The sequence below is a fragment of the Athalia rosae genome, chromosome 7 (genome assembly GCF_917208135.1).
Source record: "Athalia rosae chromosome 7, iyAthRosa1.1, whole genome shotgun sequence".
In the NCBI taxonomy this organism is placed as follows: domain Eukaryota; kingdom Metazoa; phylum Arthropoda; class Insecta; order Hymenoptera; family Athaliidae; genus Athalia; species Athalia rosae.
This window is the reverse complement of record NC_064032.1, coordinates 12,536,297-12,561,756: the sequence shown is the minus strand read 5'-3', so window position 1 is coordinate 12,561,756 and position 25,460 is coordinate 12,536,297. Positions and strand designations below refer to the sequence as shown.

The window sequence follows — 25,460 nt, the reverse complement described above, 5'->3', positions numbered from 1 at the left end:
AGGAACGAGGTGCGCTTTGGTCTTATTTATTTTTTTTTTTCAGTAAAGAAAAAGAAAAAAGAATAAGAAAGGAAACGCGATTCCGGTGCGCGAAAATATAATTACAATATATCGCTTTCTCCTTCGCCACAGTTTTTTATTTCGTCTTTTTGAATCCAATGAGGAGAAAAAAAAAAAAAAAAAAAAAGATTCCATTCCGGTGGCGACGTTGAATTTTTTTTTTTTTTTTTTCGATTTTTTAATTTCCATAAGAACTTTGAGCGATCACCTGTACCTCGGACGTTGAAAGCGGAAGTTGTTCGCGTCTATTTCCTTCGAGTTACCGTATATCTCGCGGTGTATTGATTCAACTAATTAACGCCTCCGGTAACGATTCTTCGATAAGATCGCACTTGCGAGTGATAATAACGAGTGTGCGCGTCGACGAGATGAGGGGGTGAAAAAATGAAGTATTCATCAAGAGAACGAAAACGAAAAATGAAAATAGAAAGGTGGCTCGACTTATGATTCGTCGAAAATAGAGACGATAAATTTTCGTTTCTGTTTCAAGTTTAATTAATTATACGTAGAGAAAAGAAGAAGAAAAAAGAAGAAAAAAAAAAAAAATATTACCCAATTCGTTTGCGCGGGTGAAACTCACGTCTTCACATAAACTTTGAGTGTGTACGCACAGCACAGCTGATATGTAAAATTCGGAGGTATATAATTCAGGCGCGTGTACGTATTGTAGATATAAATTCTTGGTCCGTTTGTTCCATAGAATCCCAATCTCGCACCTGCCTACCCCGTACATATATTTCGACGCTTAACCGAATAATATAAAACCTTACGCATACCTGTGTATATATAGTTATATATATATTCGAACATAGCCATACATACGTACACGTATGAATTTTTCATGCAATAATACCGTAATACTCTCGCACATATCTGATCTACGTAAACCGTGAAATTAACAACTCACTATTTTATTACCGTGTACATTATAAATATAATCTAATCTAACGATCGTCGTGTCGTCATTTATAATTATCGTCGATAAATCATATCGCGCGGGTGAAACGGAGCTGCTTTTTTTGTTCGAGCGAAAAACCGAAGAAAAATAACGAAAGAAAAGGTAGAAATTTCTTCGAACGATCGAAAAACTTCGTCTCAATATTTTTTCATTCTCTCTAATTTCTCTCATGTTACAAAAGTAACGGCGCACCTGTGCGCGTTGGTTACCTACGTGTATAATTGAATTCATTCACCTGACGAAAATTGAAAATGAAAAGAGAGGAAAAAAACAAAAAAAAAGGCAAAAAAAAACCGCCGCGATATAATACCCTCCCGAAAAATTAGCACCCTCGAACCCACGTGCCTTTGTACCACCTATGGCAAAGTGCCGCGCAGGTGGCAAATGTAAGGCTTTAACCTACCGGTGCAAGATGACGATCCGCACCACACGTATACATACATATATCCACTTACCTAATGTAAAGGTAAGAGAGCTGAAGGAGGTCACGAAGGAGCGCGAAGGTGGATAGCCGCGCACGTATCGCGCGTATAGCGACGGTCTACGTCGCCCCGGGGGTTGTTAAATGAGATCTTGAGGGGATCGTGGCGCGTGCAGTTAAGAGGTCAAAGAATACGCTCGGCGGTCAGTGTCGGTTACCACCGATATACAAACGGTGGTACGTTGAAGTTATGAAGTCGAAGCGCGCTCGCGGGGTGTGCGCGCTGGTGGTGGGTTAGCGGCGGTCTTCGTCCGTGGTGTATCTCTTCTTCGTTTCCACGTGGATAACAAGTAAGCTGCGGGAGCGACGAAACGGTGAGTCAGGTGCACCGGTTCGGAAGGACGTAAGGAATGAATATATATATTCGTCCGTAGAGTACGGGGCGAGGATGTGCGTAAAAAAATTGTACGCACACGCACGCGTCCCGTATATCATGTATAATCCAACGTCCGCGTGGGTGGATACGGGGAGGCTAGCGAGGGACGTGGAAACAAGAGGGAAAAAAGAAAGAAAGAAAAGAAAAAAAAAGAAATCAAATACGAACGCGAGGTCCGAAGCGCGCTGCACCTTCTGGGCCCTGAGGGGCCAGCTGCCTTAAATTCTCCCTTGATGAAACCTGCGGCGATTCAACGCGAGCTATTAATTGTCCAAGTTCCACGGTTCGCAACCGTTTGCTCTGTCGTACCGTGCGGATAAGTTTCACGTTCGAAGCGGGTGGCGCACGAATTTAGGACACGCACCCCGGCGTTCGAAATATGAGTCCACCTCGCGTATTCGCGTGCAAATTTCGCGCATCGTATCGCATCGTTTTTCCAACTTGTTTGGGAACAATTTTCATCTCGTTTCCGAACGATCTGGAAAAATCCAAGTATCTTTAGATCGGTCGAAAATTCACTCAAATTGTGTATTCGCCAAATGTCTTGACCTTTCTGTTTTTCTTTCTATGCACGATCTGCAAGGTATGCCTGAATCGAAAAACGACAGAAATTAGATTTCAAATGAAAAAATCAAAGTACGGTATGTAACGGAGGTAAAGATTTCATCCGTTTCGTTTCGCAGTATCTGTACACCTACGTACAATTCGTGAGATCGATAATTCGTGTGCAGTACCGTAGGTAATTGTTACTATAGATCGAATAGAGTTAATTGGGTAGCGATAATCACGGTAATCATCCTATACATGTATAATGGTACCCGCGTAGTACCTATTTTGTGATCTTTGTTTTGTTTTTTTTCCCCTCTTCTTTTTACGTCGTCAGCTGAAAAGGGTGCCCAACATCGTCCACGTTCGCGAACCATAACCAGAGCTCGTTCATTCAATTATCGAGGAGAATTTCGGACGTCAATCGATTCCTCTTTTTTCTTTTTTTTTTCGTATATCTGAATGACATCGGCGATCAATTATTCATTTTTAGATATAATCCTGAATTCCGCGAGGATGTATTAAAAGATGAAAATTCAAAGGCAGACCGATTGAAAGTTGAGTACAAAGAATAGCGACGAGGCGTGTATGGATTTTTATCTTTACCCCGGTGTTTTATAAGATTAGTCAAGATTATTGTAATAAAGTTATAATTTGCATGAGAAGCATTGTCGTCTGTTACACGCCTCGGGGAGTCTCGGTTGAAATTGCGTTTGAATATTTTTTACTGTACGCGCGACGGGGCCGTCGGCTGTTGGCGTTTTCATATTACAGAAAAAAAAAGGAATGAAAAAAAAAAGAGAGAAACGAATAAAAAAAAAAAAGAGCGAAAGAAAAGAAAAATTATTCATTTCACACCGGTCGCGGTCCCTCCAACACCTTTTAACGCATTAAACCAGAAAGTAATGTTGCGACTTACATATAATTAGCATAGTCTTACTAAATAATTTATTTATATGTATAGCATACCTACGCATACATATATACATATACAGATAAATATATCACTCGCGGCGCGTTCGCGTTCAACGCGCGTTTCACCCGTAACTAAAAACTTCGGTGTTACGTTATTACATGGATATTTATGTATAACACAACTACGTATATTCTTACACATTATACCGATCCCGAACCACGTGTAACTTCTGTACAATAATAAAATAAAATAAAATAAAAAAAAAAAAAAAAAGAACCGACGAATTGTTGAAAGATAAGTTACTTCCTGCAACGCGCGAGCAATTCTAAACTTTGAACGCACGTATAATATAATATCTACTTTCAAATTTAATCGCTGTTTTTTATTCTCTTCTGTTTCTGGTTTTCATGCGGAAAAGAACGTTCGCAATTTCGCTGAATTCAAATTCAATCCCTCGGAGAAATGTCTATGAATCTATCTGATTTTGGTAATTTATACTTCGAAAATTCCTTCGTCCCATTGAAATCTACGAGCTCACAGTTGGAATTGGTACGAATCGGACGATGAAAGAGGCTGAATTTTGGCAAGAGAAAAAAAACATAAAAATAAATAAAATCAAGGATAACGAACGAACAAGGAGGTTGAACAACTGGACGAGTACGTATGCGTATAGATAAAGAAACGGTGCGAAGAATCTTGTACTTGATTTTCCGGTGAATAATAATTAAATGATGATTAAAAGAGAAGAGGAAAAAAAAACAAAAAAAAGTTTGAATAAAAAAAAGAAACAGATAATTTGTAGACTTTAACAGGATGATATAAACACGATAACGTTACAAGTTACCCATCCATGTAAAATAATTATCTAACTTTCATAATCTTCTCTCCTTGAATATATAATAAAGCGAAAAAAAAAACAAAAAAAAACTAAACGAAAGAGAAAAATGAGTATTAAGAAAGGAATGAAAACTAAAATAGTACACAATTGAACGAACGCATAGTTTTGTGAGAGAGAAGGTTACGGGTGTAGGTGAGTGGATAGATTAGGTCGTTCGCGACGTTTCACCTCGCGTATATTACAACAATTGTAGTTTGTTACTAGGATAAGTTGTAAGAATGAGAATGACAAAAGGAACGAGAGGAAAGAAGTTTCGCTAAGGGAGTTGCTTATTTATAAGGCGGTTCGATCGGCCGTATGCAATGGGAGAGAGAACGGCCGTTGCTCGGCGCGTTCTCCCGTTGCGGCGATGATTCCGCCGCCGTGGGCGATGGATTTTACTCGTTGTATATCGCACGGAACGCGGTGCCGCCCGACGTGTAACGTGGCGGCGGTGGTGGTTCTGTGCTGCGCTTAGCGCGCATCGAGCGGAAGGAAAACCATGGGTGGTGGTGGCGATCGTACGATGATAATGAAATCGAGTAATCCACCGAATACATCAAGCCGCGCGATCCGAACTAACACGAAAGCGCACCGACGACTCTTCAACCACTTCGCACATAATTTTTTCGAAGAGGAAGGAAAGAGAAAAGGTATAAAATTGAGAGAAAAAAGAAACAAAAAAAAAACAATCCAAAGAGAGTATCTCGCTAATTCGTCTCACACCTCCTCGTCCACGCACTTTATAACGTTGTGGGAACGCCGTTACGTCCACGTAACCCGGTGTCATAATAATTACCTACATTCCGTGAAATTTAGAATCGCACGATTATTTTCTTCAGGAGGAATATTTCCCCTTTTTTTTTTTTTTTTGTTTTCTCATCTTTTTTCCTCTTCTCCGCTCGATCGCGTTTCGATTTTATTTCGCATCGCGACGTATAACATAATACGAATATTGTATAGTTTACACACGTTGACATTTTGACAGGCCGCTATTATTCTAATATCGGACGAAACCCGGGCGTCGCTCTGTCCTTCGGACACTCGTGTGAAACCTATCTAGCGTGGTTTTTTTTCCGTTTTTTTTTTTTTTCCGTTTTTTTTTTTCCTCTCTACTTTACACGGGCAACTCCGATGCGGGTGATCAGCCATTCATAACCCGTGTTTAAATCAATTAACCGGTCGGCATAACCGGTCATCATTTCTTTTAAATTTTGAGTCCCGGTCTACCACGAAACTTTATCTAATACAAGCGACGTGTGCAAACCCGCTACTCCGCGATCACTTTTTAGCAAAAAATTATTTTCCCATGCCGACCGAAATAATCACCTATTCCTCCTTCCCACTTCTACGGAGAATTTTTTTTTTACATCGTCTCTCCGTCTCGTTCTTTCCGTGAGATTGAATGAGCTGAAAAAAAAAAGAAAAAAATAAATAAAGAATGATCAAGATTTACGCAGTATAACAAAAATGGCGAAAATTTGGCGAATGGAAAATACGGAGGTACCGTACACGTGATGCACACGGTTTAGCTACTCGCAGGTAGTTCCGAAGGAAGGGTAACTTTGGTTATTATACATTCAAGCCACGTGATAAACCTGATTACGAGCTTAGAGAGCGAGCATTGTGGATAGCAAGGGGTAGATATATCGCCCCACGTTATAAATGTTGGCATTATACCACCGCATATATCCCTCGTCTAAACTTTCGAAGAAGCGATAGCTATACCCGCCCCTCACTGCACCGCCCCGTACACCTATAATACAAAATACACTTATATACGTATCTACCCATTCGCGTCCGATACGCCAAACTTGCGCTGCACCTTTCCACTCCCTTCTCCTTCCTTCTTTTTCATCCCTCATTCTCACCTCCTGGAATTTAATTCAATCGTAATATCAAATAAACCTGCACCAGAGAAAAAAATAAACAACCACATCACCTGCACCTGCGACGAGCCGAGTGAAAAAGAGAGTTGGAAAAAAAAAATGACTCTCCTTTAACAACGAGAAATTAGAAAAATGAATAAAAAGAAAAAAGGAGAACGGTCGAAAATGTGTGTAAAAAATTTTGCAAAATTTCATTCATTCGTCTATACACTCGTTTCCGAGATCGATGGATCTTCGATTTTTTTGTTTTTTCGCATACCGACGCGGCGTTTTTTATTTAATTAATAACGCGAATAATATTTATTCAAAAATATACATAAGCCGAATGACTGATGTGCAACGTGATCCACGTGCGGTGAATTTAACGTTAACGAGGAACGATTGTTTATCGATTGTCATAACAATTTTCATTGACTCGATAGACGGAACGGAAATCGCGATAATATTTTACCACTTCCTTTCTTCTTCTTCTTCTTCTTTTTCTTTTTTCTCTCTTCTTCTACAACACAAATTCAAGAATATTTCAATCCGCTTACAAAAATCCCTTCAATTATAAATTCAACGTTTACAATTCATATGTGTTTGCATTAATAATAAATACGGCCACGTGGTTTGCGTCATCGCCATTTAACACTCACATATTATACCTGTACGTCATGGTATACGAGTACACGATTCCGCGGTATTTCGCTCTGAATTATTTCAAAAATTTCCTCTTCATTTTTTCCTGTCCAAAATATTTATGAGAAGAAGATTTCCTTCCTCGTTTCACTTCGTCGAAATGAAGATCTTTCGATAACTCGTCTGTATCGTTATCGTTCGCATTTCACGTGTACGGCGGTGGCGAGGGGGAGGAGGAAAAAAGGGGGAAGGAAAAAACAAATTACACGCAGAGAAGTCTTTAAGGGAAGTTGGAAGATAGCCGGAGAAAGGAAAGAGGAGGAGGGTATAAAGAGAGCAGAAAAAAAGAAGGAGAGAGAGAGAGAGAGAGAGAGAGAGAGAGAAAGGTATGTAAGGCTGTATAAACATTTCAAATTAGTATTCAGACGCGCAGCTGTTGACTTCTTGGTGGGTGCTTGCTTTCGAAGGCTTCTGAGGCTTCGTTTAATTGTGAGGCAGATGCCCTCCCGTGTTTCTGCCCTCCACCTCCACCTCCACCTCCACCCTTCGCCCTTCGCCCTTCACCCTTCACCTCTGACTCTTAAACTCGTATTTCGACGTCTATAACCCGTCGCGCTTTATTTCGAACGCACGATGCACAACCGACGGCGAATATATACTTGCACACCGCCGAGTGTACGACGCGTTGGAAGTTAAAACCGGAGAGGGGGAAGAAAAAAAAAAAGAAAATTTTTCGCGCTTCAAAATTACGCTCTTTTTGCTCACACCACCCTGTGCATCGGTCATAAATACAGACCGTGAATGAACGCGTCGATTTTTCCATTTTTCTTTTTCTTTTTTTCTAATTTTCTCTTCTTTCTTTTCATACCCAAAGGGGATACCGATCGCACGCGCTGCGCCCATATAATTGCGAGCTTGTGCAAATACACAAAGTACATATATACGCATATATACGACACTTCTTCTCCCTTACATAATTTACATACTGATTTCACGGCTGTCGAAAATCATCTAACCCCCTCAATAAAACAGTCCACGGCAAATATTTATGAAGATGTAACCGTTATTTTGATAAGCATGGGATTCGCGGGGGGGGGGGGGGGGTGTGACGATACTGGGAGAGGGTGGGATTGGGGGGGGGGGGAGAGGGTGGGTGGGTTGGGGTTCCCCCAAGCGCACACTCTCTACTCCGCATACTATTTTCCGCGTACAATGCAAGGGTGCAAAAGCTCTCAGCTATACGTGACGCCCTGAGGGACGTAATTTGAAAGAGTCTTGAAGTCCGCTGCGAAACAGCTTATATTATATGTATATCGTATAGAGGACTCGTGTACATGTATGTATGTGCACATAAAATACGAACACGTATTTATTGTATACACGTACACATATTATACACGCCTATGCCGAACGCGTGAACGTGCCAACGCCTTTCCCCAAGGGCTAAAAATTGGATCGCTTTCAAACTAAATATATTTTAAAACCCGATGCCGCTTATGAAAAATACATATTCCTTTTTTTTTTTTTTTTTTTCTTTTTTTCTCACTTTCTTTTCTCTTCAATATCAATCTCGTAGGGGGGGGGGGGGGGGGGGGGGGGGGGGGGGGGGGGGTCGCCTAGTTTGTTCAGCGACGATAATAACCGCGAGGGATCGAGTGAAAATAGATAGATAAATGAATAAACGAAGGGATGAAAGAAAAAATTATTTTCTCCAAAAAGAAAACCAACGAGAAGGAAGTAGCGAGTACGCGAAAGGACGAGATGATGAAAAAATAAAGATGAAAATTGTAGAAAAATGCAGGACATGCGATGCGAGTACGCGCGTGGATCTGCGTACGTGTAGATCGTGCGTGTGTGTGTGCGTGTGTGTGTGTGTGTGTCTGTGTGTGTTCCTGTGCAGACGCGAGATACGGCCGTCGATCGAAATGACGTTCATTTTAATAAATTTAAAGCGGCTTAATCGTTTATGCATGCAGGAGCGAGGATTTGTCCCGGTAAGCTGAGAGTGTCCACACGTGCAGCACGTATGTATAGCACTGGTTACCAGTGGCACTGCCGTTGCCTCCCTCCTGCAGTTTTCTATTTCCCCCCCCCCCCCCCCCCCCACCCCCCGCCGTTCACCCCTTGGCTGCCCGTAAAACCCGAAAACTCTCCTACTACCCGACGACGCTTATGCAGAAACCATCATCGACGCTACGGAAAAGCAACCCCCTACCCCCCCCCCCCCCCCCCCCCCCACCGCCCCGGGGTGCTGCAGGCGTAACGTCCACACACCGCGCGATAACGTAGATCGCGCAAAGTGCACCATAAGCATCAGCGTGAAAATTCCGTTATTTTCTTCTTTCTGTTTTTTTTTTTTTTATTATTCTATCTTTCTACTCGTACTCGGTATGTACGCGTACAGGGCATTCGCTTTTATCGTTCACGAGAGCGAGCAAGGTGCAGATATGTAAATTTCCCGTCAATTTCGAATCGTGACAAACAGGAGGAGGTCCGTCTGAGACTATCTGTCTCGAAACGTGAAAAGAAGAAGAAGAAAAATCGAAGGAAGAAAAACGTGGAAAAGATCTCGCGAAATAGCGACAACGATATAATGAGGGTGCAGCGGTGATCTTTCGCTCGACGCATTAATTCTAAAATATCGATGGATATTAACGGAGAATAGACGGAGGCTGTTTCAATACGGTCTGCCCAAAGTACTTGTCACAAAAGAGAAATATATATTTTCAACGTACGTTCGCGCACGTGGCGTATATTTCTGAATAAATCATTTCCAACGTATCTCTACAATTACCGGGGGGTAGTTTCCTCGTTTGCAGCCCTTCGAAGTATCGCGGATTACAATTATCGCTCCCGGTGTACGTATTTAATGACTGGCGTACACATTGCGATAAATCAGAATGCCGAGTGGTAACCCAGATAATACACGTGTAGATGGAGCGATGATGAATTGCATCGAGTGCCCGAAGTGCTGGAAAAGAAAAAAAACGCACGACAATCAGGGGGGATAAAATTACCGCTAAGAAAAAAAACAAAAAAAAAAAAACGAGAAATAAAGCAAACGCAAAAAAGCGTTCGAAAGATCGAGATCCGAAGCCAAGTAGAAACAGGCCAAAGAGAGAAAAGGGAAAGTTTTCCTCCCCTCCGCGCCCTCAGGAGATTAAGTGGATGACCGTAAGACGTGCCAGTGCGCCATAGATAAGCCATATCTATAAACTCTGTAGCGAAATTTCCTCGTAAAATAAAAAAAAAAAAAAATGTTATCACGTATCCGGAGTACAGAATATGAGGAGAGCGAAAATGATAAAATCCACTGAAATCAAATGAAACAAAATAAAATGAAAAAAGGGTCAGCCAACGGGTGTGACGTAAAAATAGTATCGCCGTTTCGGATCTGAAACGGTCATAATTTTATATCGGCACACTAACAAAAATGGCATCGTTCAGCTGCTGCTGGCCCTTGCTACCCTTGCGAAAAGCCACTTTTTCCTCCCCGATCCATCACTCTATCGGAATACGGATGTGCTTAATCTAACTTTTTTCTTTCATCCCTCCGCGCGAGGGTGCTCAGATCTCTCTCTCTCTCTCTCTCTCTCCCTCTCTCTCTCTCTCTCTCTCTCTCCCCCCACTCCGCGGACACGTGTAGCTTCCGTTTATTTCTCGAACGAAGCAAAAATTTTTATGATTAATTACAATCGTTGTCACTATTTTTACGCAACAACCGTTGACAATGATAATAATTAATCGGTGCGGAATAGAAACGACGACGATCAGGTGTGCGGCGACGGTTTACGCGCGGTACACGTGGTACGTAGGTTTTTTTTTTTTATTTTTTTTTTTTTTTTTTATAAATAGATAAGTACACGAACACGAACGTATGTCCACGCATTACCCATTCGTATGGTTGTGTGAATTTCATTTCCTGTGTATTATTCAAAAAACCCAACGATACAATATGAGGCAGGTACCACACATACATTTGATTTTATGGGTTGCGATGGTTTTGTGATTATAAAATCAGCAATTAGGTATGTTAATCATGACTTGTGTAAATAACATAACTTCGCTTCGCTTTTATTTTATTTCTTATTCCTTTCATTTACCCAACTTCGCTGCTCGGTCGTATGCGCGCGTTTACAAATATACCACGCGGGTTAAGGTGTTCGTAGAGTCGGTTGATACGGTGGCATCGCGATCGGAGCGAGTAGAATAGGAAAAAAGAATAATGAAAAAGAGAAAATGGCGGAGCGCAGGGTGAGAAGGGAGGAAACGGACATAAAGCATAACTTACAGTCTTGTAAAAATGTATTTATCCGCGTTAGATCTCCACCATTGTTCTTCCTCCTCTCCTTGTTCTCCAATTTTTTTCTTTTTTTTCTCTTTTGTTCTTTTTCTCTTTTTCTTCACATTTTTCCAACTGTATTACGTACAACATATGCACGGCACACATGTACCTCGCTAAAATAAAACAAAGGAGTTCGTTATACGTTATAAGATCTCGGACGTATACACGTGTATCGTACGTGCGCACACGTAAACCTCATTTTTCAATCGGGCGAAAAAATTCAATATTTCGGTAAAAAAAAAATTCGAGGATCGCGATGACCGATGGAGTACGAGAAATATTTGTCATTTTTTTTTTTTTTTCAAACGCGAAGATTTTTTTTTTTTTTTCGATCCACCCTACAGATGCACGTAATGTGGGGAAGATACGCGTGCGTCGTGCACAAGTTTCTAACACACACGCGAAAGGGAAAAAAAGGTCTAAAGAACGAAACGAACGAACGAACAAAAAAAAGAAAAAAGAGAAAAGGAAAAAATAAAAAAAAAAAATGTCGAAATCTATGAAGAGGAGATTGGTCCGCGTTTGTGGTCGTGGGATATCAGCATGGAATAGTTATGTACATTATATGGTGTATATATGGACATGGGATGGTACGGTATGGTCTAGTTTACAAGTATAATGAGTCTTGCACGCTGCATAGCATTACGTACACGTATCTCTCCGTTCGGCCTACGTATAATACGTATGTAATACGTACGTACGTACGTACGTACGTGGTACCGTGAAACGTACCGATATAACGCGTACAGTGTATACACGTATATCCACATACGTACGCGCGTACGTACCTACCTACCCACCTACGTTGCTTGCCTCTGGATTTAGATTAACTGTTTACATGAACGACGGCAAACACACGGGGATGTGCCACAGGCCGCGCGCGATTGTGCTCCGTGGACGACGACGATGATGATGATGATGATGATGATGATGATCATGATGATGATGACGATACCCACCCGGTATACGGTGTAGTGGTACCGGCTCGCCGTCAACGTTACGCTCGCTCGACGACCGCAATGCCGACCTGCCCTGCAAAATTTTCTATCTCCGGTCCACACGCGCGCACACACCCGTACGCGGCGTAAAGTACATTGTGCATTACGCATAACGAGAACCTACCGCGGTTTTCAGGGGTCCGGTTATCCGATTATCCGTCGATGTCCTCGTAATCGTCTTGTGAAAAAGTGCGAAAAAAAAAAAAAAATTTCGATTCTCCAAGGAGGTGAATTTATCCTCACTTTTCTCCTCTCGGCACCGTACCTTCATTTTCCGATCGAATTCTTTGGTTTTCAATGTTTTTTTTCCCAATCTTCAAGATTATTCTGTTTCTTCAACTATTAGCTTAGCTTTTTTTCGGATCACGATCTATGACAAAAATTCGATGAATCGAGTTTTTGATTCGATTTTTTTGTCTCTTTTTTTTCCGTTCATCTTTTTTTCGTAGTACGTGCATTGTGTGTTGAGTAAAGAATAAAATTGAGAAAAAAAAAAAAAAGAAAAAAGAAAAAAGACCGCGACCTATAAATTACATTACCCGTCATGACATTAGTTTACGAAATTGTATTTAGATAGCTTAATTTCGCAGTCTAAATTAACGCTATATCCGGATTATCCTTAGCAGCGGGTATACATGCTATGTACGACGGTGCTATAGGTTACACAATGATCACGATACATGTATAACGCATGGGTAACGTAATACCGCAGACTTCGAATTAGTCGAGGTTTCCTGTTTTTTATTCTTCTCTTTTTTTATCGTATACTTTATCGAATTAAAGCTGATCCCCCCACGTACATTATCGTACATTACAATACCGAAAACTGTTGCAAACGAAAAGATCTGAAAATGTGAACTAGAAAAACGAAGACAAAAACAAAAAAAACAAAAAAAGAAACTGAAAAAAAAAACTGTGGTCGCGCTCTCTTCCTATCACCGTCTTCCGGTTTCCTCAATTTTCAACACTCATTTTTCAAGTTTTTCAAGTTTTTTCGAGAAAAACGACGTATACATACACGACGGGGAGGTATTCGTCGGTTGGCGAGCGCCGTGCACCGTATGTTTAAAAAAGAGGAAAAAAAAAAAAAAAAAAAACAGGCATATAATTTATGCCCGCGTTATATACCGCGACATAATCGGTAATATTTATGTCCCACATCCGTGCGCACAGGTAGGGCAGGTAGGCATAGGCGCGGTGCAGCGGCTATACGAATTTAGTTAGATTCGATTTACATACGGATTACACGTATACAGCTACGCGTCCCACCGTTGAAAAGTATAAAGGAGAATAAAGACGTACTTCAAAAAGTCGCGGGGTCACGTTCGGGGTCCCCGTAATATCGTCTTCATATTATATCGCATCTACATACAGATATATATATATATATATAGGATACGTGTACGATGAACTGAAAGAATAAAAGGAATACACATGGAATTAAAATTGAAGAACAAGAAAAAAAGAAGAAAAAAAAAAAGAAAAAAAAAAAAAAAGAAAAAAAGATACGAGGTATACGTATAACTTACGTATAAATTTACCGCCTATATACCATACGTGCGAGTAGCCTTAAAAGTGCAAATTTCAATGTGGAAGTAAATTTCGATCGCAATGTATAATTACATATATGTTCAGTCGGCTGTATATGTTGTTCTTTTAACTGGATTATGTAATATTTTCTATGTATAGCTATATATTACACGTAGGTATGTTAATTCGTCTGTACGTACAGGTTCTCAATTACTCGATCCGATTAGATTTGTACCTGTGTTACGCAAAATGTGTGGAATAAAAAAATTCGATACCCCGGCGTTATCTTCGATCATTTTGATCGATGAGCAATTGTAAAGAAAAAAAATCACGAATGTTTCACCAAGAGGTCTTGTTTTTTTTTTTTTTTCTCAAATCGAGTACCCGAATTTCTATCAACGAACAAATCAGCCGTAATTTCGCTCACTCAGAGAATTCGATTCTATTTTTCCTCGTTCGTTTTAACTTTCGTTTTTTATTATTTTTCGTTTTTTTCTTTTGTCTATTTTTTTTTTATTTCCAGCATATGACATTACGTGAGTTTTCATATCGTTCTCATCAGTTCGGAACGTGAGATAGGGGACCTGCCGGTAGGTATGTATCTGTGAAAAATTGTACGTACGACGTACGTTTTTTTCATACCCACTCGTGCACGCGGAGGAAACGAATAGTTCTTTTGTATTATTCAAATTTAAATAAACAGCAAAATGCGAGACTATAATACTAATTTAATCGTTGAGGCACATATTGTGCTATGTCGATCGCCCGCATATCATTTTTAACACATAAAACTAGAATTTAAATATAACGCGTTGTATGGTATATATTATTTATTCATTTTTATTTTTATTTTTATTTTTTCTCTCTTATTTCCTCTTCGTTACGTCACGTGGATTGTTTTCTTTTTTTTTTCAACTCGCTTCGTGAAATAAAACATTGACAAAAATTAGAAACCACATTATGCGTACCGAAAATTAAAATGAATCGCGCGATAAGAGAATAACGAATAAACAAGAAGCGAATTTTATTGTCCTAGAAATCCGCGATTTCGTTTGACATTATGGTATTGTCCGCATGTAAAACAGGCACAGGGTTAAGTGGGAAAAAAAAACTAAAAAAAATTGAAAAAAAAAAAAAAAAACAAGAAAAAAAAAATCTCGGTGGCATATAAATTTATGGACAGCTGTGATTTGGTACGTATAAACGATACGATGTGTAACGAAAAATCGAACAAGTATATGTGAAGCAATTAAAGAAGAAGAAGAAAAAAAACAAGGAGTAAAAATAATTCTATCGCGAATGAACAAACGGTCAAAACTAAAAACGCATACGAATAAATGTCGCTCTATGCATTATTTATACATTATCTTTCGATGGTATATTTTATACGTATATGCGAATGTGTTGTGTAGTATACGTGGAATTTAAATATGCACATAAAATAATATCGCGGGTATGACACGTGTGGTGAAAACGACGTGTGTAAGAAAGAATAACAAAATTTGAAGAAAAAAAAAAAAGGAAAAGCGAGAACAAAACGAATATGTTGGAACAAACGAGTGTAAACGTTGAAAAATAAAAATGAACTCGGTGTACGAGTAGCGAGAAACAATAACTTTTTTCATTTTATTATTCTTGTATTTTCGAACGATTGTGAGAAACGAAGATAACGGAAAACGACTCGTGATCGCGTTTAACGTCGCACGGTGAAATACGCAGAGTTCCATCCGCCTTGTACCAGCGCACCTGTGCCACGATGTACGCTGTACTAGAATTGTATTTCACGTACACGACGCGTTACACTTAAATTTCAACGAACAAATCAAAAAATTATTCATTCCAGCTGTGCATGGCTGCATTATCGAAGTTTCTCTCTCGAGAAAAGCTCCGTAATAATTTCTACTTTCTTTTTTTCTTCGACGCAAAATTTGAAGAGAGAGAAAAAAAAAAAAACGTGACGTGCGTTACACTTTTCCTCCTTCCTCCACGTTTCGAATTCGTCAATCTCCGTAACGTTGGAATCTTATTATTTTTATCATTCCGATCGTCATTATCCGAATAAACATAGTTATACACAGCCGTAGTATTTCGGTAAGGTGGTACCCAGCTGTTCACGGTTTATTGCGTCCGCTTTTATAATACGATTATCGTACGGCCGCCATAGACCCGCTGCTGTTTATAGGCGCTGTTACTTTCCCATTTCTTTTTCTTCCTTTCCCTCCTCATTCCTTTTTCCCTTCCTTTTTCTCCGCACCACACGAGTCGTCGTCTACACGGTCGATCCTCACGTGAGAGGGAAATAATTTTGTTCTCCTCTCACTTCAAATTTCCTAATATCCGTATCCATGAATCTTTCGATGATGAGGCAAAAATGTCACGAGATTACGAAAGAAGTGGGAAATATTTCAAAGTGCATTCGTAACTCAGGCGAAGCCCTCGCGCTCCTTATCCTATAATCGTAAGAAATTTCCTGTGTTTCTTTCTCATTCTTTTTTTTTCCCCCCCCCTCCCCCCCCACCGTTCTTCGACGACTCTATATAATATAACTATCAACCTGCGATGGCGCGGGCGTGAGTCGTTTTACACAGAAATAACAAACACCGAAATTTGTATGGAATTAGCTCGAAGCGTCCACGTGTCACCTCGATAAATCTTTTCCAACGTTCGTTTCTCTATATCCCCGCGGTGCGTGCGGTGCGGTGCATTGCAGCAGCAGCAGCAGCAGCAACAGCAGCAGGAGAAACGCCGGGTAGCTTTTCCAAGTTCCACGGGGTCTCCGGGGGCGGATACCGTCCCTGTCATAACACGCGCCCGACGCCACGTGCGACTCCCCCCAGCGTCTCGACGCCCCGTCAATCCCTTCCCCCCCCCCCCCCCCTTCCCCTCCCAACCCCCGAAAACCCAATGACTTCTGGATAACAACCCGCAGCGCGATGAAATAACCGGTCAATTGCTGTCACTCCTACCCCCTTTTTTTTTTCTAATCCATATGATTTTGATTTTGATTTTTTTTTTTTGTTTTTTTTTTCTTTCACTCAAGCTGATCGAAATTACGTGACAAAACAAACTCGAAGGAAAAGAATCGAGTCGTCGGCAGTTTGTTAATTTTTAGAAAAGAAAATAAACGACGGAAAGGAAATGAGACAAGGGTCACAGGTCACGATAAACCAGGGAATCTGAACTTTCGATTCGTATTTCGCAGATATACAATATCCGTCTTTTTTTTTTCTTTGCTCCTTCGAAAAGCTCTCTGTACACGGCGGGATATCTATACGTGTGTATGTATGTACAACGACGATACGTATGATGTACGTACGTTACATGTATTTATTGGCAAAGGTTTGCGAAATATTATTACATATACGCGTGCGGATTGAAAAGAACTTCGAAGAATACACCGTACATTTATGTACGTACGTACGTACGATCCGGATACATATGTTACGGTGCGGAACAACGTTTACGGGGTGGGGGGGGGAGGTTATAGACCGTATATTATATCCCGGATTTATGCCCCGTATATTTGAGTGAAAATAGACCATAAATTAAGAATCCCCGATAATCGATCGAAGGGATTCGCCGGAGCCGGAGACGATTTCCGATTCGACGTATAGTAGACGACGAACTGGGCGCAGGCATAGATACATGGATGATAGAAATTGGAGGGAGATTGATCGGCGGAATGAAAAAAAAAATAAATAAATAATCTCAAAAACAACGACGAAGATGTTAAAAACCGCGATCGCCCCAAATGAATCTTATAATTTTCCTTCATTCGTTCGATTTGACGATGATTTTTTTCAATTCCGAGGCTCGTCTCGTTCGAAATTGTTCTTTTAAAATATAATTTGTACAAGGCAAAAGTATTTCTCCCCGTTAGCCGAGGGGGTAAGAAACTGGAAAATGGAAAGACGGAGAGATAAAGAGAGATAAAGAGAGAGAGAGGGTGAAATCCGGTCGTCGCGGGAACCCCCTCCGGTAAGATCCGTAGAAACGAGACTCCTCGTCGTTACACTCATAATTGAATCCAATCTTCCATAAAATGAAGGGGGGGGGGGCGTTGATATTTTTGAATTAAATAAAGGAAAATCATTAGGACCGGAGAGTATATAAGGATTATAGCCCGGTTGAAGTTCAACTTGGAGTTACGCTTCGCGTGCGCGCTATGTGACGAGAATATACCTCTTACATAATACATAGGTATATTATATACCGTATACGGGAAATATATGTACCAGAAGAACCGCTGTATAACATTAAAGTGTGAATGAGGAAATTTATAACACCCCCCACCGATGAAAAAGGTGGGTCCTCGCGGGGTGGGGGAAGGGGGGGAAAGGGGGTCGTATCTCCTCCCCATAATGGCCGACTATAATCTTGTCGCTCGAATTAATTCGCAAATATTTCAATTTCCAGACATAAAAGGATGTAAATTACATTTTTGGTTCAACGCCTCCGTCTGGTACAGCTATAAGGAGATACGCGTAATACAGTATCTACACGATCGTCAACCCCTGGAATAGGGCAGCTCCCCACTCCCCCTCCCCTTACCCCCGCCATCCTCTTCGAAATCTCCCTTAAGGGCGCTAACGATTTTCACCGACTCGTACGCGAAACCGTTTTAGCACATAATCATTCGGTGTTGGGAACAAAGAAAAAAAAAAAAAAGAAAGATTATAACCCATCAGAAATTTGAGGGGAATTGAGCGAGCGAAGGGGAGGGTAGTAGAGAGTCTTTGCGGAGGCGGTCCGGTAGAAGATTAGAAGAAAGAGAAATTTACCGCAAGGCAGTGTGCGACATAATCGCATTATTAAGCGAATAAAATAATTTCGCGATCGGAGTAGATTGTGCGCGGGGATCATCCGGTCTGAAGCTTGTCGCTTTCAGCTTTCCAACTCCCATGTCTGTCCGCGGTAGCCGGGGAAGTGGTGGGCGATATCAATTTGAAATTCCCGTCCCTCGATTGTCCGCCGCGTATAACGTCCCGTATCGCCTTATACACCCCCCCTATTTTATCCCTTCGCCTCCTATTCCCCAACACATCTTTTCGTCCCCGCGCTCGCAGCGCTCCGCGTATACGGGACACAACTCGTACGCCGTACGCTATTGTATATATGTATGTACATATACCTACGCTCTGTCCCGTCCTGTTTCCACCCTATAAACACCCTTGAGAATCAAAGTATATTGACACAGATGTGCGCGAAATCGCACTTCTCTCGGTTTATAATATACACACACTTGTTACGAGTATATTATACATACGCGCATAGTTACGTACATTGCTTTTTATCCGTACATATGTACGTACGTAAAAATGAAAGGAGGTCGTAACCCACGGAAAAGTCACGAGTAATTTTTTTCGCTTCCTCGCCTAAAAACACACGCAATTCGGAAGAGTGAGGTTTCCAAAATTTTCCAAAAAAAAAAAGAAGGGAATAAGAATATTTCAGAAATTGAAAAACGAAATGGTTTTTATTTTTCTGTTTTTTTTAAACCCCATCCGAACGAAACCGGTTTTCTTTTTTTTTTTTTTTTTTTCATGAATTTTCTCAACGAGGTTCACGACCCTATCCCGTCTGGCGAAAGAATTCCGTTCCACGTTGCAGGGATGAGCGCGCCGCGCGTACTCGCGGAGAGAGCAGAAGTTCGTCACCCTTCGAAGCTATAGGCCCTCTCGTGTCTTACGCGACCCGACGTTTCGGATCCTGGTTATCGTCTAGCGACACCAAACACACATATTCAAGGGCACACGAGTACGGCGTACGAGGGAAAAAAGTTTGTGGTACAAAGAACACGGTGGCACGAGTGACCTTATTAATTACCGATGACGTCTGTTTCCCCTGCAGTTGTTTCATCTTATCCTGCGGGTTCGCCTACCCCTAATGTACGCGCGCTGGCAGCGACTCGTTTTTTAACACCCTTGAACAAGTTCTTGTAACGTTTCTTTTTTTCTTTTTTTTTTTTGCGTTTTTTTTTACACTTGAAAAAAGTCAGAGAAAAAAAGCTTCCCCCGAAAAAAAGTAGTAGTAGTAGCCGCGTAGATACGTACGCGCGAAGGTTATTTTATACGTAAGTACGTACCTAAGATACATATAAATAAATATATATGTACATATATATATATATGTATAAGTATATATCTAGACGCTGTCTGCACGTGTCCTCGTCACTCGCGGCGCCTAAACATCGCGCGGGGGGCGCCAGCCGCTAAATATTCCGCCTATTTATAGAATTTTGTGAGGGGTGAGAAAAAAAAAGAAAAAAAAAAATTTGAAAAATTAAACAACAGAAAAAACATTTAGTACATTATTTTATCCCGTCGTCTCATACAGCCGTCCAACCCTTGCCCCGGGCCCCGCGACTCCTCCTCAAACTCCGAGGATCCGGTACGCCCGTTTTGAAAAAAGTTACCAAACTATACGGTAGATAAAAATCAGTGATATTGTAACGGTATAAATTTTTTTTTTTCACGATGCAAGTTTTTTCTCTCCTACGCTGAGATGGAGGACGTGAAATGAAGCGAACTTAATTACAATATATATATACGCGCACGATAATACAAAGTAAAACGAACCTTATAAAGAGGGTTATTCGTGTTCGTGTTTGTATTTCTTTTTTTTCCTCTTTTTTTCAACACCGGAATTTATTAGTTTTAATAAAAGGGAACAAGATGTCGGAATAAATATATTCATCCTTAGGTAGCGAAGAACGAGGGTATGGCGGGAGGAAAAAAGGGGCGGAAGGGGGTGGGTTTGAACGGGGGACACAAGGTGCCATTAGCAAGATTGCCAGTGAAGGAGAATACATATTATCGAAATATCGCGTGTATATATAAGAGATTCTCCACGTACAGAAACGGCGAAGTAGAAAAAGCGCGATGGGATGTGTGCGGGGAATTAAGGGAAAATAAAAAATAGAAAGTAAAAAGAGAGAGAGGGAGAAAGAAATAGAGAAGAAAATGTCATCCCGATTTCAGAGATTGAAGTAAAGATGTGAGGTTCGCGACAGGGTTATGGTATACGTTGTACGTTCCACCTTCCACCATATATTCTCGAATAAGGAATTCATCCCCCCGTGAAAATTCTAGCTATATATTTGTACGGGAAAACTATTTGATCTATTTCGCATGTGCAACGTATACTTCCTCGCGTATACATCCATGCGTATGAATACGTGTGCATAGAAATTGGATTCGAGTTCTCGTTGGATATAAAACATACATATATACATATATACATACCTAAAGAAAAGCTATGTATACGGGGATATCCGACGGATAAGAGAGATTGAAAATCGGGACGAAGAATAGAAATAACAAAATAAGGGACGAAAAAATTATTACGTTATTCTCATTTCTTGCAAAACTTTTTCTCACTTCACGTTCTATTTTGAAATTTTATTCTCTCTCGCGAATTTTGATTTCGATCGATTTCAGTTTTTTCGTTACTACGTCGAGGAAGGAGAGGAAGAAAAAAAAAAAAACATGGAAAGAACAAAGAGCGACCGAACGAGCCGCGATGACGCCCTACAGGTTACAGGTACCGCGTCGTACTTGAATTACCAAAAAACCGGAAGTTCGAATTGCCAAGTAACAAGATATTATCATAACTCGCTTGCCTTTGTCCTTGTTATTATCATTATCGTTATTATAATAGTCATTTTGATTATTATTATTTTCTCATGTTATACACGCCGAATTTTTGTAACTTTATACCGTTGAAATTAATATCGCGCGCTGCGGTGGGTGGAGAATATTACAGGGAGGGCGGAAAAGAGGGACAAAAAGAAAAAAAAAAAAAAAACGCATGTGAATCGGTGATAGTCTCGTGACCGTTCGTACGTTCTTACATGGTAGTCGACGAGGATATTCGGTAACGATCGATAATTTCCTCGTTTGAGAAAAAAACTGCACGTCGGTAGAATAAATATATAACAGTTAACATGACTACTGAACATTACGCGAAAAAAAATATACATACGAATCTCATCGGTTCGCATCTTATTACCCCCCCGCCTTATATTCGGCGACCATTTCGAAAATCGATCACCTGCATGGGGTATAAAAAATGATTGAAACAAAAAAAAAAAGAGAGAATTTAAAAAAAAAAAAAAGCCTTCGAAGAATTTCCGAAGTGTGCGGTATGACGACAAAGAAATGGGGTCCCGCGGGTCGTCGGTGTCCGTCACATATGCACACCGCAGGTGGGTATATAATATAATACCGGTGTACATACTTTATATATATACCGTATGTGTATTACATTTATGTACCTGAAGCCCACATCCTTATAGGGTATTTCCGTCGCCCCGTTTCCTCCTAACGATCATACGTTCGTCGATTCATCGGTCGGGTTCGTTGAACACCGGCCGTACGACGACGTTATACCTGAAACGAATTGGGAATAAGAAGAAGCGGGGAGAAAATAAAAGAGAAATTCCCTTTTTTCGCAAAGAATTTGACTCTACGGCGACAAATGAAAAAAAAAAAAAAAAAAAAAGGACGAACTAAAAAAAAAACCCGATTCGTGCGGTAGAAATGCTCGAAGACTTTGATTTTTTGTTTTACACGCGCTTACGAAGTTTGTGATTAAATGAAAAATTCTTACCGATAAATTATCAAAGAAACAAACAAACAAACAAACAAACAAACAATGCGCGCCTCATGTACACGTTGATTGTACCATTGACCGTCGCAAAAAATGAAAAAAAAATGAAAAGAAAAATGGGGATCTGCGGGGGAAATGACGAAGGGCGAAAAAGCGTCGTAGCATACGGGGGGGGTTAGGGAAAGGGGTTTTTAACATGCCGCCACACGGTCCACGTCACCGTTTCTCCTCTTCGACGATCGCGGCCGTCTCCCTCTTCTATTGTATTCTTCCAGCTCTGGAATTGGAAATAAAATGCAACCATGAGAATTGGGATTCACGTGGACCCGGTGACCGGTGGGTAGGTAGCCACTAGCTACGTACGTGCGGATATCAAAATAGTTATCGGTGTGCGGGTTAAAAAAAAATATACAACACGCGAAAATGTCGAACGAGTGCGTGTAAAATGGGAAAAACCAAAAAAAATCAAAAACAAAAAAAAAAAAAAAACAGAAAACCAAAAACAAAAAAACAACAGAGGACAACGTGCATGTGCGGATATGCGGGGAGAAAAATGGGCGGAGGTCAGTCCGCGGTGCAAAATCGTACGCGTACACCGTACGACGGTGCGAGCGTGTGGGTGTACCGTGCGCGTGCACACACTGATGTACGTCGCACGAACTGGACGTTCGCGTTCGACTGGTATACCATTGAAACGGTTAGTCGTTGCCACCGGTTTTTCCAATCAACCGACTTGCTGAATTTGTTTCCCAAACGGCGGTAGGTTTCAAAGTTATTGATTGCCATCGTTCGGATTGGCTTCCTGCTGCACATCACCCGTTCCCATCGACAAATTCACCCCATAGTGTGTACGCTGCACGAAGCCGATGCCCTGCGCCGACGTTCCCGCTGCTGTTTCTGTTTCTGTTTCTGTTTTCTGTTTTCTGTTTCCGTTACTCTTCCGAAGTCCAATATAGGGGCGGCATAATAATCACCCGATTCAAGCGATTCAATGATCGCAAATGAAAAAATTCTACCGCCCGCCGTCTCCCTCCCGCACGTATATTCATTTTTTTTTTCATTCTTTTTTCGGTGGCTGGTTTCTGGTATTTCGAGGTTTCTTTTTTTTCATCGCAACGTTTCAACGGTCAACCGACTTCCGAAGTTCTTCGATTCCAAATTCGCGTTTCTCTTCGTTCGGGGATTTTTCGTATCGCCAATATTCGCTCGAAGTTTGATTTCGATTTTGATTTCGTGTCGCGGTTTTATTCCCTTTGGCAACATCACTGTCCATACATACCTCTATATTCGTACTTACAAGTATCCCAGAGGACGAGGAGTTGAGAAAAAGAAACCCCACGAAGCCTGACTTTGGGATTCCTTTTAAACCAATGCGAATGTAAATCACCGAGCGTCCGATGACATCTGTGACGTAACTTTCGAGCCGTCGCGCAGGATATCTTTAATAAGTTCGGTTGTGTGCGCGTGTGTGCGTGTGTGTGCGCGGATTCGGATATACACGAAGATCGGTCGTTTCTCCTTTTTTGTACCTCGAGAAATCTGCAGGTTATTACAATAATCGAGTCGTCCTCGTCTTCTTTTTACTCTCGGTTTCTTTTCCCTCCTCGTTTCACCTTTTTCTCTCCGCTTCTCCTTTTCTTTTTCATTTCTGTGTCGCGCACCGCGGTACAGGATGACAGCGGAGACTCCTCGACCGCCTGCCTGTATTGTATAAGGAGTCAAATTCCGATCTAATAATATTTTCCCATCCTCATCCCCCGTTTATCCAAACGTGTTCTATCCACAAAAATCCTTTGTCCGTCCCGCGAGGGTTGCCGACAACGACTTCCTAAGATATACAATATATATATCAAATACATTCCTATATATATATATATATATATATATATATATATATATATATTCAGTTTCATATTCAGTTTCATATGGTATAAGAATCTGAAGAGTCCTTATTTCTCATTCTCCCAAAAAATTACACATAGTTTGTTGTTTTTTTTTTCTACTCTCTTCTTTCTAATTACGTTGATTAAATATAATCGAGGATCGACGATTATGGTAAGGTGTTTTTTTTTTTTTTTTCTTCTTTCTCTCTTATGAAGAAAAATGAGAAGCAATAAGAAACGAAGCGAAACATGAAAAAAGAAGAAAAAGATGGGGGGGGGGGGGGGGAGGCAAAAAAAGTTGTCGCTGTTTCAGTTATGGCAGATCGTCGCGGCTCGTGCTGATCGGTAAGTAGGTGCGGTGCAGCAGCAGCAGCAGCAGCAGCATAACAGCGACGCAAAGAGAACAAGCTGCCATATCGGAGACACCTGTTATAGCTTTTGCTATAAGCGTCGTATAAAGGCTGAAAAGCAAGCAGTTTTATATATATATATGAATTGAAAGAGAGGCATGTCTGGAATTTAAAGCACAGTGTTATAATCGTATTATGGCGCGAGGCGATACACAACATTGAAAAGATCGAAACGCGCTTCTGGATACTAGCGGCCGCGTGCTGTTCCATTTCTGTTTCTCCTTATGATCTCAGCAACAGTATTTTATAAAGAGGCAATTTTATTTTCACGCACACCGACGCCTCCTTATACCCTGTCCACACACACACACACACACCACTTCACCCGTGAAGCATATATCCTCGAAACGGAACGACGCACAGCGGCTTTGCATCGAGGCAAAAAACTTCTTCCCCCCCCCCCCCCCCCCCCCAACCCCCGCGTCGCCGAAGCCCTTTTCTTTCTTCCTTCTTACCAGAAGATGATTCGCGAATCGATTTTATTTATGAAATTCTTTCTTTTTGTTTTTGTTTTTTTTTTTTTTTTCAATAATCGTTTAAGAGGAATTTGATTACGCACAGCGAGATGAGGTGGGAGCCCGCCGTTATCTCGCGCGGGTTAGCAAACGAAAGCGAAGAAAAGAATCGGAAAGAAAAATCGTCGCTCTGTGAATTTGAACCGACGGTGTTCGATTCTCGGTATAATGTTATAGAACTGTGTATAAATTGTTTCAAGTTTATGGCGCGGTATGTGGGTATCGTGCACGCACGTGTGGGTATCGCGAGTATTGGTAGAATACACGTACACCTGTACACGCGTAGGTAAAGTAGCCTTCGGGTAACGGATGTAGGATCGCAATTATCACGACACACAAGTTTTATCCGATCCGGTAACACGCCGTACCCAATTATCACGAATTATAGCGATGCAGAACGTAAAGTAAGCGTCTCTCGACTATCTCTTTTCCTTTTCATCTCTTT

General features: G+C 41.0%; 1 long non-coding RNA gene across 1 annotated transcript; it reads right to left on the bottom strand.

The window, feature by feature from the left end:
* Positions 1-9,092: 9,092 nt before the first annotated feature.
* LOC125501678 lies at positions 9,093-23,309 on the bottom strand. The gene is made up of 3 exons (XR_007279287.1): positions 21,873-23,309; positions 11,016-11,182; positions 9,093-9,695 (listed from the first exon to the last, which is right to left on the bottom strand). It is a non-coding gene; the product is annotated as an uncharacterized LOC125501678 (long non-coding RNA).
* Positions 23,310-25,460: the final 2,151 nt, after the last annotated feature.